The following is a 12,716-nucleotide window of genomic DNA, read 5'->3' as shown; positions in this document are numbered from 1 at the left end:
GAGAGGAAACAGCCACTGCTGTGGTGCTGCCACATTGACCCAGGTGGGATGTCAGGTGCAACTAAGAATACAAAATGATTGCGACAGGAAAAAAAGAAAGGAAAACAAGCAGGTTGTGGTGTCAAGCGGAGGTCAGGCTGCTGCATTATGCAAAGTGAAGGAAATTACGCTTTAGGTCTCCTCGAGAGGACAGCTGGCACTAATGGCCAATTTGACTGCTCTTTGTCTTAAGCTACCCTGGGATGTACTTTGAATCACATCCACCTGCAGGGCTGGGAGGATGCTTTGACCTGGCTTGAACCGAGTCTGCACATAATGCCCAATTCCTGGGTTAAACAACCCAGGAATTGGTGTGGCTGCGCTGGAGCAAACAAGCACACTGGCCCCGCTCACCACTTCCACTTTCCAAAACAAACCAGGAACGCCTCGTTCCTGGATTGTTCATGATGTCCATACTCAGGAACTCTGGGTTGTTTAGCCCCTAAACAACCAGCAATGGCCCGCTCCCGTGCAGCCATGCCAATTCCTAGGTTGTTTAACCCAGGAACTGAGTGTTACATGCAAATTGGGTTCTTGGTATAGTTTTGGGATGTGGGTGCATGTGTTGCTCTGGAACTAAAGGGAACCTAACAAAATACAAAGTCATCCCAACAGAGAGACTAAAAAAATAAATAAATACCAAGGCTGAATATTTCAGTAGAAATATTAAAGCAATACTTTAAATTAAGATAATAATAAATGGTCTGCTAATGACAATGGATAAACTACTATCAAGGAGTTTGATGACACCTACATACAAGCTTTAAAAATACTCTGAAATGGACATGCATGGTAAGTTTTCCACAGGCCCTCTTAAAACACCAACAAGATGGGAATAAGCTTTCACTCTTAAATGCGTTTCTATCAGCCTCCAATATCCCACATACACTTTTACCAAGAAAGAATGAGAAGCTGTATGGACAATTTTTGCAACACTTGCTTAACTAGGCACAACACACAGGAAATCCTAACCACCGAACTCAGTTTACTTTTCATAACAAGTCACAAGAAATTCTGGTAAAGGAGATTTCCATGGCTGGCTGGGGAACGCTGGGAGTTGTAGGACTTTTTTCTGTCTGAACATGCAACAGGATCATGTCCTAAATCCCATTTAACTCAGTGGGACTTACTGAGCAGTAGACATACATAGGATTGCACAGCAATGTACTCCTGCTAGAGGGGAAAACACCATCTTAATCTATAACAAAAAGTTGTTGTTTTTAAAGGCCATAGAGTACTTTAAAGTATTTTTATACTTCACAGGTTTTGTTTGTGTATTCTACTTCTGTACCATCTTTTGACCAAACAGTCTTTAAGGGCGCAACCAAAAAGGGCAGCCACCTCCGAACTCGAAGCCAACAGCCTATCCAATGCAGGGCGGGAGAAGCATGGAGGGGATCATCCCCTCCACGCTTCAGCCGCCCTGCATTTGTGGCTACCCCCCCAATTTTAACAAATAAGAAATCCCAGGACCTGATTAAAAACCTTATCATATGCTGCCAAATGCCTGAGAGTAGAGGAAGGTCTTAACCTGGCACTGAGAAAATGACAGTGTTGGAGTCAGGTGGGCTTCACTGGGGAGATTCAAAATCGGGGGGCCACCATCAAGAAGGCCCTATCCCTTGTTGCAGAAGAAGCACCTGGAGGAGTGCCTAAGATGATGAACATAGTATAGTCTGCCAGGTATTGCAGTCCTGAGCCATGTAAGGTTTTATAGGTCAAAACTAGCACCTTGAATCAGGCTTGGAAACATACAGGCAGCCCATGCAAGCTGGCCAGAACTGGTGCTATATGGGGGACATCGGTTCCTCAAGAGGATTAGTCATTACACTCTGGCATCCTCCTCCACTGTTAGAAAAGCAAAAAGGCAGCGAACCACCACAGCTGCAATTAAACAACTGGAAGCACAGTTTTAAAATATTTCCCCTCCCCATCTACCCATTGGCTGTCTTTTTTCTCTCAACTAAAATGCCCCAAATGCTTTTCATTTTTCCTCATTGAACAGATGCTCCCAAGGCCCAATCAGTCTTCATGATCAACATACTACAGCCAGACTTGCCTGAGACTCCATAATTCACACAATTTATTTGTCTCTCACCCTTCATACATGGGGGTTCCCAAGCAATCTTTCAGTAATCAACCATGGGGGTTATGTACCTTACTATTCACAATCATTCATCAACGCCCCAGAGTGGGGACGGACCAATGCTTCAAAGCAGAAATTCTCCTCTATCCTTTATACCTAAGAAATACTGGGTGCAGTACCACCAACATTAATTTGTAGGTTAAAGCGACAATCCTATCACGTTTAGACAGAAAGAAGTCCTACAACTCCCAGCATTCCCCACTGGATGCACAGAGCACGGAGTACAGGGAGGAAAACAGATAAGTCCTTAGAAAAACTCACAACTGCAACCCCTAGATTTCACTTACTGGCCTGAGTTGCTACCCTCATATCTCCCTTGGGGCAAAGTCTCTCTATTTCAATTTTAAGTTTATGTAAGCTGAATAATGCGGCCCCAAGATCTACACAGTGATCTCTGTGGCCATTCCATGCATATTATGATATTCCAATTATCCTTTTCAAAAACATATTTTTATTTCCTTTATATATGGGATCTGGTTCTCCTAAATACAGTTGCCTTCAAGAAGTTAATATCCTAGACGTCTGTTATATGTAACAGACTTTTATCTGCAGAAATGAGCAAAAACAGGAAGCCGTTTGGGTTGTACACCCACATTCCACTGGGATTATGCAATATATTAACAGCAGTTTGCTCTTGTAACTCAGTGGCATTTGCTTGGGGATGTATCAGTGATTCGGTGGGGGGGGGGGTGGAGATAAAGAATAGATGTTCCAAGCCACATATAATGCATTTCCCAGAGGACTTCCACCCTGGCTGAAGGGAATGTTTAAATTAAAATTTCACGTTTTAATATGGGCCCACCAGCTCATTTTCAGGAATGAACTCATCCCATCTCAGCCACCTTCAAAGGTGGATGCTCAGCCTCTAACCTTAAGCGTATGTAACATCTCTGAAACTGTGCCAGTCCCCACATTTGACAGGAAAGCCAGAGGCTTTCAAATGCTTCTTAAGAAGGCGGGGGGAGAAAGAGAGACGCCAGTCTGCAATATAGTCTAATGTACAGATGTATCTTCATTCTCCCAGAATGCTAATGGCACAGCCCTCCTGGAACCAGGGTGTGGTCACATCTGTTCTCCAATAACAAAGCATGGCCACACTTCTCAATGCATCAATTATGCCTTTGGGGCGCTGGAGGAAATCAGAAGGGTCATCACTACATTCGTCTCCCTTCCTGCAGCTGCCCAGGAGCTCTTCCCCCTTTTCTGCAGACTGGAATAATGCCCTCATCTTGCAGCAGTGGCTCAACAAAGCAAGTATCTACTGGAGTCACTGCCGGCGGAGTCCAGTGCAGGAGACCAGTTGCAAACTGAGATCTTAATGAATCAACCCATTCAAGGAAGATTTATCCGGGCACCGTAGCAGTGCAGTATCTCCAAATGGGGCCCCATGGCAGAAAGTTAGCAGAAGTAAATCCTGACAGTTGAGCAAGAAGTTGAGACAAAGCACACCAGGGCAAGAGCTTCTCAAATTAAAACAAGGAGAACTTTGAATTAATAAGAGACACATGCATTTAGGCCTTGAGGGGAACAGGGCACAGAAGGGATTTCTGGGGCACACATCTTCAAAGGAGCTAGCCTTCTTCCCGAAGTCTGTCTGCCCTGCTGACTCAAGCTGAGGAGAGCTTATTTATGAGGAAGAATATACACACACACTCCCATTAGTGGTGGTGAAAGGGTTCGATTAGCTTCCTTCTCCCCACTCCTTTCTGGAACTTCAGAAACTGTGCTACAAACTCTGCATTTAAAAAATCCTAACTCCAAAGTTGGATAGTACCTTTATTAGGATCAACCAAAATGCTGCAAAGATTGTGCAATTTTGGTTAGTCTTTAAAAATATGAGGTATTGCCTAACTGGGGTTTCTCCCCCCCCCCTTGGTTTTGCATTTTTTCTTGTGTACAGTTGTGTACAGTTCTTGTGTGCAGTTGTCTGTGTCTTTTTTTATCTGCATAAAACCATTGATGTGGGTGTTTTTAATTCACAGGTTGTGGACACCTTGAGTTCCTTAAAGGCAGGATGTAAGTCTATTAAAAAAAAAATTTAAAAATCAGATGCTGGGGCAGGAGCATGACAGAAAAGGAGGACAGCGTAAAGCAATTTTAGAGGAGACATTATAGCAGGAATGGGGAACCTCCCAGTCACCAAACCTTTTCAATTAAGTCCACAGCCTCCCCCCCATCTGCCCTGCTATGATTTTGTGGATTAGTTTCAGTGAAGCACTAATGTTTCCCCATCATCACCCGCTGTCCATTAGGAATGGCCAGGGGGTAGCCTTTCCTGATGGAAGGACAAGAATGAACCATGCTGGATCAGGCCAGGGAATTCTGGGCACGTTGAAGCAGCAGCTCCTGATGGAACATACTTCCCCCACTCCTCCCTCTTCGGGAGTTGCTGCTTCAAGGCCAACTGAGACGCTCTGAGAGCCACCTATCCATACCACCCATTGCTTGTTTAATGTGTAACTTTCAGACCTGGTGACCAAGTTTGCTTTTCCCCCTCCTCTCTCTCCCCCCATTTTCCATTTGTGTTGTGCCTTTGAGATTTCAGTCCTGCAGGAAAGGACCATCTTGTGTGTTATGGATCGCACAATGCTTTAAATAAATAATACGAAGTGTACACACAGGTGGGTCTTCCCCTCTCAATAGATACTGACTGATGAGTCAAATAAAGAAGAAGCACTTCCCTTTTGCTGGGTGGCATGCATGCCTGCTCAGGAGCAGGGCCTTTTGTTCAAGAGGGGTGTGGCATGTGGGAATGTTGAGCCATGGGGAGCGTTGCATGGGCTGATGAGTCAAACCAGGCTTGCTCATGCACAATGTTTAACTCGGAGCTGCTCTGCTAAAGCTGAGTAGGGAGAGGTGGAGCTGCCCCGATCAGTCCCTGCCCAGCAGTCAAGACACCGCTGCAGAGCTCTGAGAATGAAGGAGGGGGAAGCTGGCAGGACTCTGAGAAGCACAGGCTGGCTGGAGGATGTTTCCCCATCCAGTCCCTCCTCAGGGGTAACCTTGAGCCTCATGCAGTTGAGGTGGGTGCAAGAAGAATAAGTGTTTTGGAATGTGTCACACAGAATTGTTAACACAGGAAAGGCAGTGAGTCACAGGGCCCAGTCATTCAAAAGGTCTGAAATGTACACCCACCACTCTGAACACTGCTCAGGCAATTGCTGACAGACACACGTTATATACAGCAAGTCACTGGTGGGATTCTGCATGCCCACTTTCAACCAGTGCCAACTGCTTCATGCACATTAAATACAGAATTTTATAGTCAGCATCTACCCTTTGCCTTGCACTTTCATGGTGGTGGAACCAAGCAGACTGGGAAGGCAGAACCATCACCTGCATAGGCCCAGAGGGGAGATCAGCTTGGTAACTTTCCACTCACGTGGGATGAGGAGTAACTGACCTCTGGGAAGCACTGGAGGGGCTGACTGTGTGGTGTTATGGTAGCGCCAGGGTTTCTCTCCGTCTTTCTCTCTCCATCTCCTCTCATGTAAGCTTGACAGGGTTATTGCAAGAGGGAGATGTGCAGCCAGTTCCACCAGTGCTTTGTGTTTAACACAGGGTGGGGCTGAGGACTAGGCTGCACAGGGGGAGAGAGAGACAGCTTGGGCCCTGGCACTTTAAAGCGCTGCACATGCAGCTCTCTACCTGACGGCTTATGACAGCTAAAGTGGCACAAATGCACACTGCAGATGTGCACTTAAAAGAATGACACAAATCATATTAATACCATCTCTCCATCAGCCCACACAAACTTCCACGACTAGGGCTGTTTCCTACATTCAAGAACGAACACGCAAACCAAGTGGAAACAGATGGGGCAGCAACTGCCCACACGGGTTTTCTGTTGCGTAGATGTGCGCTGAGAAGCTGTGATGGGCCACTTTCTCAGCCCAACGACTGTACTAAGAAAAAGCTGCAGGCCTGCAGGACAATTGCCATGTGGGTTGCGCTTTACATCTCTGCAGGGCAAGTTCAGTAATGCACGAAGGAAGGGCCCCTTTTGCAAAGAGGCGGCGAGTGCTGTCCCCACCCAACACCACAGTCAGTTAGCATTCCGTGGCCACTAGGAATACTCGGTCATACGGCTGCTTTGGGTTCCCCACCATCACCTTAGGTTTTTTTCTGATTTTTTTTTATACTTCTGTAAACACTGGGGATCCCCCAAGCCTGCTGATACCTCTCACTTCTGCACGGGTGAGACTGCTTTCAGCTACATAAATATCGACACTCACAACATGAACATCAGAAATGGAAGGAATTATAGGCAGCACCCTGCTGGAGCAGAGCAAGGGCCCATCTGGGCCGGGCATCCTGTTTCCTGCAGCGGCCCACCAGGTGCCCCCAGGAAGCACAGAAGCAGGGCACAAAGATCCCAAAGTAGGAGGTAGACCGACCCTGAACGCAGAGCTTCCTATAGCCTGATGGCCACGGATCGACCGCTCCGTAAAGTTCTCCAATTCTCTCTCGAAGCCAGCTCAGAGAGCGGCCATGCCTGCTGCTGCGTGCCTCTCCCTGCCCCAGTCCTCCCCAGCCTTGTTGTTGTTCAGTCGTTCAGTCGTGTCCGACTCTTCGTGACCCCATGGACCATAGCACGCCAGGCCTTCCTGTCCTGCGCTCTCTCCCGGAGCGTGCTCAAGTTCATATTCATTGCATCCGTGATGCTATCTAGCCATCTCATCCTCTGCCGTCCCCTTCTCCTTTGGCCTTCAGTCTTTCCCAGCATCAGGGTCTTTTCCAGGGAGTTTTCTCTTCGCATTAGGTGGCCAAAATATTTCAGCTTCAGCTTCATTATCTGTCCTTCCAATGAGCACTCAGGGTTGATTTCCTTTAGGATGGACTGATTGGACCTCCTTGCAGTCCAGGGGACTCGTAAGAGTCTTCTCCAGCACCACACTTCGAAAGCATCAATTCTTCGGCGCTCAGCCTTCCTTATAGTCCAGCTCTCACAGCCATACATTACTACTGGGAAAACCATAGCTTTGATTAGACGGACCTTTGTCGGCAAGGTGATGTCTCTGCTTCTTACTATGCTGTCTAGGTTGGCCATAGCTTTCCTCCCAAGGAGCAAACGTCTTTTAATTTCATGGCTACAGTCACCATCTGCGGTGATCTTGGAGCCCAAGAAAATAAAATCTGTCACTGCTTCCATTTCTTCCCCTTCTATATGCCAGGAAGTGATGGGGCCAGATGACATGATCTTAGTTTTTTTAATGTTGAGTTTCAAACCAGCTTTTGCACTCTCCTCTTTCACCCTCAACAAGAGGCTCTTGAGATCCTCTTCGCTTTCTGCCATTAGGGTGGTATCGTCTGCATATCGGAGGTTATTGATAATTCTCCCAGCAATCTTAATTCCGACCTCTGATTCATCCAACCCGGCATTTCTCATGATGTACTCTGCATATAAGTTAAATAAGCAGGGTGACAATATGCAGCCTTGTCGTACTCCTTTCCCAATTTTGAACCACTCGGTTGTTCCATGTGTGGTTCTTACTGTTGCTTCTTGACCCTCGTACAGGTTTCTCAGGAGACAGGTAAGGTGGTCTGGTACTCCCATCACTTTAAGAATTTGCCACAGTTTGTTGTGATCCACACAATCAAAGGCTTTAGCGTAGTCAATGAAGCAGAAATAGACGTTTTTCTGGAATTCTCTTGCTTTCTCCATGATGCAGCGAATGTTGGCGATTTGATCTCTAGTTCCTCTGCCTCTTCGAAACCCAGCTTGTACTTCCGGTAGTTCTCGGTTCGCATACTGCTGAAGCCTAGCTTGTAGGATTTTGAGCATCACCTTGCTGGCATGTGAAATGAGCGCAATTGTGCGGTAGTTTGAACACTCTTTGGCGTTGCCCTTCTTTGGAATTGGAATGTAAACTGACCTTTTCCAGTCTTGCGGCCATTGTTGAGTGTTCCAAATATGTTGTCATATTGAATGCAGCACTTTAACAGCATCATCTTTTAGGATTTTAAATAGCTCGGCTGGAATACTGTCATCTCCGCTAGCTTTGTTGTTACTAATGCTTCCTAAGGCCCACTTGACTTCACTCTCTAGGATGTCCGGCTCAAGTTCAGTGACCGCATTATCATGGCTATCAGGGACATTCAGATCTTTCCTGTATAGTTCTTCTGTGTATTCTTTCCACCTCTTCTTAATCTCATCTGCTTCTGTTAGGTCCCTGCCTTCTTTGTCCTTTATCATGCCCGTCTTTGCACAAAACGTTCCCTTGAGATCTCCAATTTTCTTGAAGAGATCTCTAGTCTTTCCCATTCTGTTGTTTTCCTCGATTTCTTTGCATTGTTCATTTAAGAAGGCCTTCTTGTCTCTCCTTGCTATTCTCTGGAACTCTGCATTCAGTTGGAGATATCTTCCCCTTTCTGCCTTGCTTTTCGCTTCCCTTCTTTCCTCAGCTACTTGTAAAGCCTCCTCAGACAGCCACTTGGCTTTCTTGCATTTCTTTTTCTTTGGGACGGATTTCGTTGCTGCCTCCTGAACAATGTTACGGACCTCCGTCCATAGTTCCTCGGGCACTCCGTCTATCAGGTCTAATCCCTGAAATCTATTCCTCACCTCCACTGTATATTCATCAGGGATATGACTGAGGTCATACCTGAACGGTTTAGTGGTTTTCCCGACGTTCTTCAATTTAAGCCGAACCCCCCCAGCCTGGTGCCCTCCAACTCCCAGGCGCCCCACGCTGGGAGTTGCGATTCCGACCCTCTGGAGAGCCCCCGGCTGGGGAAGGCTGCTCTACCCCCGCCGGCCCTTCCGGGAAGCCGAAGCATTTCTCCACGGGGCGGCGGAGCCCAACGTCCCCCAAAGCCCCGAGAGCCCCTCGGGTGGCCCCTCGCGGCTCCCGGGCACGGCGGGGCGCGGGGGTCCGCGCCAGCCGGCGGACTCGCAGGCGCCCCTCCCCTCGAAGGGCTCTGGGCCGCTTCCGCGCGCCTCCCCGGCGGGCTGGCGTGGCCGAAGGCAGGCATCCCCCCGCCGGCCTGGCTGCAGGCGCGGCTGCCCACGCCGGCCTCCTGGCCAGCGGCCCCGGCGCGCAGCTCGCCCCGAGGGAGCCGGGCGCAGCCTCCGCGCCCAGGCGCGCGCACTGCGCTGCGCGCCGGGCGGAGAGGCGGCCGGCGGAGAAGTTCGCGCGCCGGAGCAGCCAGCCGCCCCCGCCGCGGCCCCCGCCCCTCTCTCTCTCTCTCTCGCGCGCGCGCGCCACTCACCGCGGCTGGTGCGCTCCGCCCTCGCGCTGCTGCCCCTCCGGCGCGCTCCTCTCCGGCTGGCACCGCGCGCTGCGCTCCTCGCCCGCCGGACGCCGCCCCGCCTCGCTCGCCTGGGAGCCTCTCGGCAGCTCCGCGCGAGCCGCGCCCCCCTTCCCCTCACGCCCCGCCGCCGCCCGGCCGGGATTGGCTCGAGCCCCCGCGCGTCGAGGGCGGAGAGGGAGGCGATTTGGCGACGGCGGAGCCAGTCACGCGCTTGAGGCGGGGTTTGGAGCGCCTGGCCCGCCCAGGTCTTTAGGGCTCCGCTCAGGACCTGGCTCGACTCCGGAGGGAGCTGAGGCCGGCCCCGCCCCGCTCAAATCCGAGCACGCCGGCGAGCAAGGCCAGGAAGGTTTGAGCCCCCCTTTCCTCAGCGCGGGGCTGCTTCGCCTTTCCCACCCTGGTGCTTCTGGGTGCGTGTGGATTGCGAATCCCATTATCCCCATTTGGGCAGCAGTTGTGCTCCCTCGAGACCAGCTTCTGAAATGTCCAAAGCGCTGGGGAGAGATTCACACGCGACTGTACGCTGGATGCTGCTTTTTCTTATTAACTGCTGCGCGGAGGGGGTTGTTCCACTTTTCCACGCAGTACAGTGCAAACTGTGAAGGTCTCCTCAGCCTCTTCCTCCCTAACGCCTTTTCCTCCCCTCCAGGTTTTCCCCACCGCTCTTCATACAGTCCCATACTTGGAAGGTAAAGACATCCCAGATATGAATGAGGGTTGAACAAAATTTACGAGTTAAGGTGCAATCCTATGCATGTTTAGAAAGAAAAAAGCCCTACTACACCCAGGACTACTTTTCTTTCTAAAAGTGCATAGGACTGCAGCCTTAAAGGCCTTTCTTTCGAGACTGCGCATTTGGTGGTGACATGAGACAGGGCCTTCTTGGTGGCTGCTCCCAGGCTGTGGAATGCCCTGCCAAGGGAGGCTCAGTTTGCTCCCTCTCTGCTGTCCTTCTGGGAAGTAGAGACATTTTTATTCAAGTAGGACTTTGGAGTGTAAACAGGTCTGTTGGGTTGCATGCTGTTTTTATTCTGTTGTGTTTTTAGTTGTGCTTTCATGCTGCAAGGTTCTGCTTATGGCCTGGACCCCTTGAGCAACCCCTTAAGGACCTTTTGCCTCCTTAAGAGTCCTACCTTCCTTCTTTTGAACTCCCCCTTCCCAGTAATGGGGGGTTTCGGCTGTAGACAGGAGAGGCTGTGCAAGTCCTGGATCAGTGCCTAAACTTAGTAATGGGCTGGATGCAGGCCATTAAACTGAAGATGAATCCCGGCAAGGCAGAAGCCCTGTGGGTGAGTGGTTCCTGGGTCCGGGAGATAGGCTCATTGCCTGTTCTGGACGGGGTTGTACTCTTTCTGAAATATCAGGTTCATAGTCTGAGGGTACTCCTAGATCCATCATTATTGCTGGAGGCCCAAGTTGCTGGACAGGGATAGCTTGGCCAGAGTGGTACAGGCATTAGTAACCTCAAGGCTGCAATGCGCTCTATGTGGGGCTGCCCTTGAAGCTGGCCTGGAAGCTGGAGCTAGTGCAGAGTGCAGCAGCTCAGCTGTTGCCAGGAGCTGCCCCTTTTCAGCATGCAACTCCTTTGCTGAGGGAGCTGCGCTGGCTCCGCATTCGCAGGATACCTGAGAGAGCGCTTTCTTCTTCACCAACCTGCCCAGTCACTGAGGTCATCAGAGGGCACGTCTCTGGTGGTTCCACATGCACCCATGGCCCGGCTGGAGCCCACCAGGAAAAGAGCCTTCAGTGTGGTGGCCCCCTTCCTGTGGAACTCCGTGCCTTTGGAGGTCAGGCAGGCACCAACATTGTGTGCTGCTTTCAGCGCCTCCTGAAGACATTGTTATTTCGAGAGGCCTTTCTTGAGTGACCAGCCACGGTTTATTAAGCTCAAAATCTGTTCTTTTAAAATGTTCTAATCGTTTTAAATCTTCCCCATTTAAACCAATGTGGCTTCACCGTGTCACATAACAGTGTCTGAATTGTCGCCCTTGTTAACTATAGCAAATCTTTGTGATAGCAAGTACACATCAAAATAGTTGCCTGGTTGGTGCTTGAGGAAGGAATTGGAATTGCCTCTTCTTATCAACAAAATATTGCTGTTTCAATGCTAGGAAATGCAAGCCTTTGCTCTGGACTCTTGCTGAATTTTCAACATAACCCCCCCCCCTTAGAACTTTCTCCATTTGTTAATTGTCCCATTGTTGTTTTGCAAATTATTGCTCTCACTTCCTGTTTCTTAAAGAAGCTGATTTATATATTTATTTAATTTTAATGAAGAAGCCTTCCTAAGGCACTTTCTTTCCAGCCTTGTCAAGGCTGGCCCGAGACATTTTGCTGCCTGGGGCAAAGGACAAGATACACAAAGCCCTCCATTCTGCATACAGAAGCTGAGCTGACTGGATTGACAGTTGACTCTTACTTCAGCACTGTTCACCTCCCCTGAGGGCAGCAGGCAGCTTATAGGGCACAAGGCAGCCCACGTGGACCACAGAGGATGTGTTCCGACAGAGCTGAAGTGCTAGTTGGCTGCTGCCACTACCTCATCCACACCATCCATCATCTGCTGCCTGAGGTGACTGCCTCACTCTGCCTAATGGTAGGGCCAGCCCTAAACCTAGTGTCACCTACACTCTCAAGGTTTAATGTGAGAACACTTTCATGGTGTCCTGTTTCCTTATCCAGCAGCAGAGCAGCAAACCTGGGTTGTCTCTGAGTGGCAAGTCACAAAGACAGCATTTATCTGAAAGTCACCTAAGAAGAAGTGTCCCAGCGTAGGTGTTGCCAAAGTGGGCTGAAGGGGGGCAACTAAAACACACAGAGACAGAGAGAGAAGTAGCAGCTCACTCCTCTACCTGCTACCTGTATTATCTGAGCCTGTGTGCTACTCATCCATAGATAAAACAAAGTAAGTCATGCTGATCCATAAGAAAAAATACTAAATCCATAGATATCACGGTTTGTTCCTTCTGCATGGAGACATCTAGCATACTATTCATTCTGGTTCCACTCTGGCTTCCACTGCAGAATAGATTTTGTTTCTGAGGGATGGAATCCTGCATTATCAAAAGAAGAAATGCAAGGGACAAATTGGATTGGACAAATTCGTGGATGATAAAGCAGGTTGGACAAATTCATGGAGGATAAAGCTCTTGATGGCTACTAGTCCTGATGACTATATGCTAACTCCAATATCAGAGGCAGAGTGCCTATGGCCACCAGTTGCTGGGGAACATGGGCGGGAGGGTGCTGTTGCACTCATGTCCTGCTTGTGGGTTTCCCA

At 49.3% G+C, this 12,716-nt stretch overlaps 1 protein-coding gene across 3 annotated transcripts in view; it reads right to left on the bottom strand.

The window, feature by feature from the left end:
• PLS3 (plastin 3) overlaps window positions 1-9,555 on the bottom strand; it is a 73,137-nt gene extending 63,582 nt beyond the window's left edge. For all 3 annotated transcript variants that reach the window (XM_084813547.1, XM_084813550.1, XM_084813548.1), the window contains exon 1: window positions 9,398-9,555. The gene's annotated coding sequence lies outside the window, so the exon portion shown is untranslated. The remainder of the gene's footprint in view (window positions 1-9,397) is intronic.
• Between the last annotated feature and the right edge of the window lie 3,161 nt (window positions 9,556-12,716).

Source organism: Heloderma suspectum, chromosome 9 (genome assembly GCF_057233095.1).
Source record: "Heloderma suspectum isolate Gila_16-S chromosome 9, 16-S_ref, whole genome shotgun sequence".
NCBI classification, from domain to species: Eukaryota; Metazoa; Chordata; class Lepidosauria; order Squamata; family Helodermatidae; genus Heloderma; species Heloderma suspectum.
This window is presented reverse-complemented; position numbering and strand designations above follow the sequence as displayed.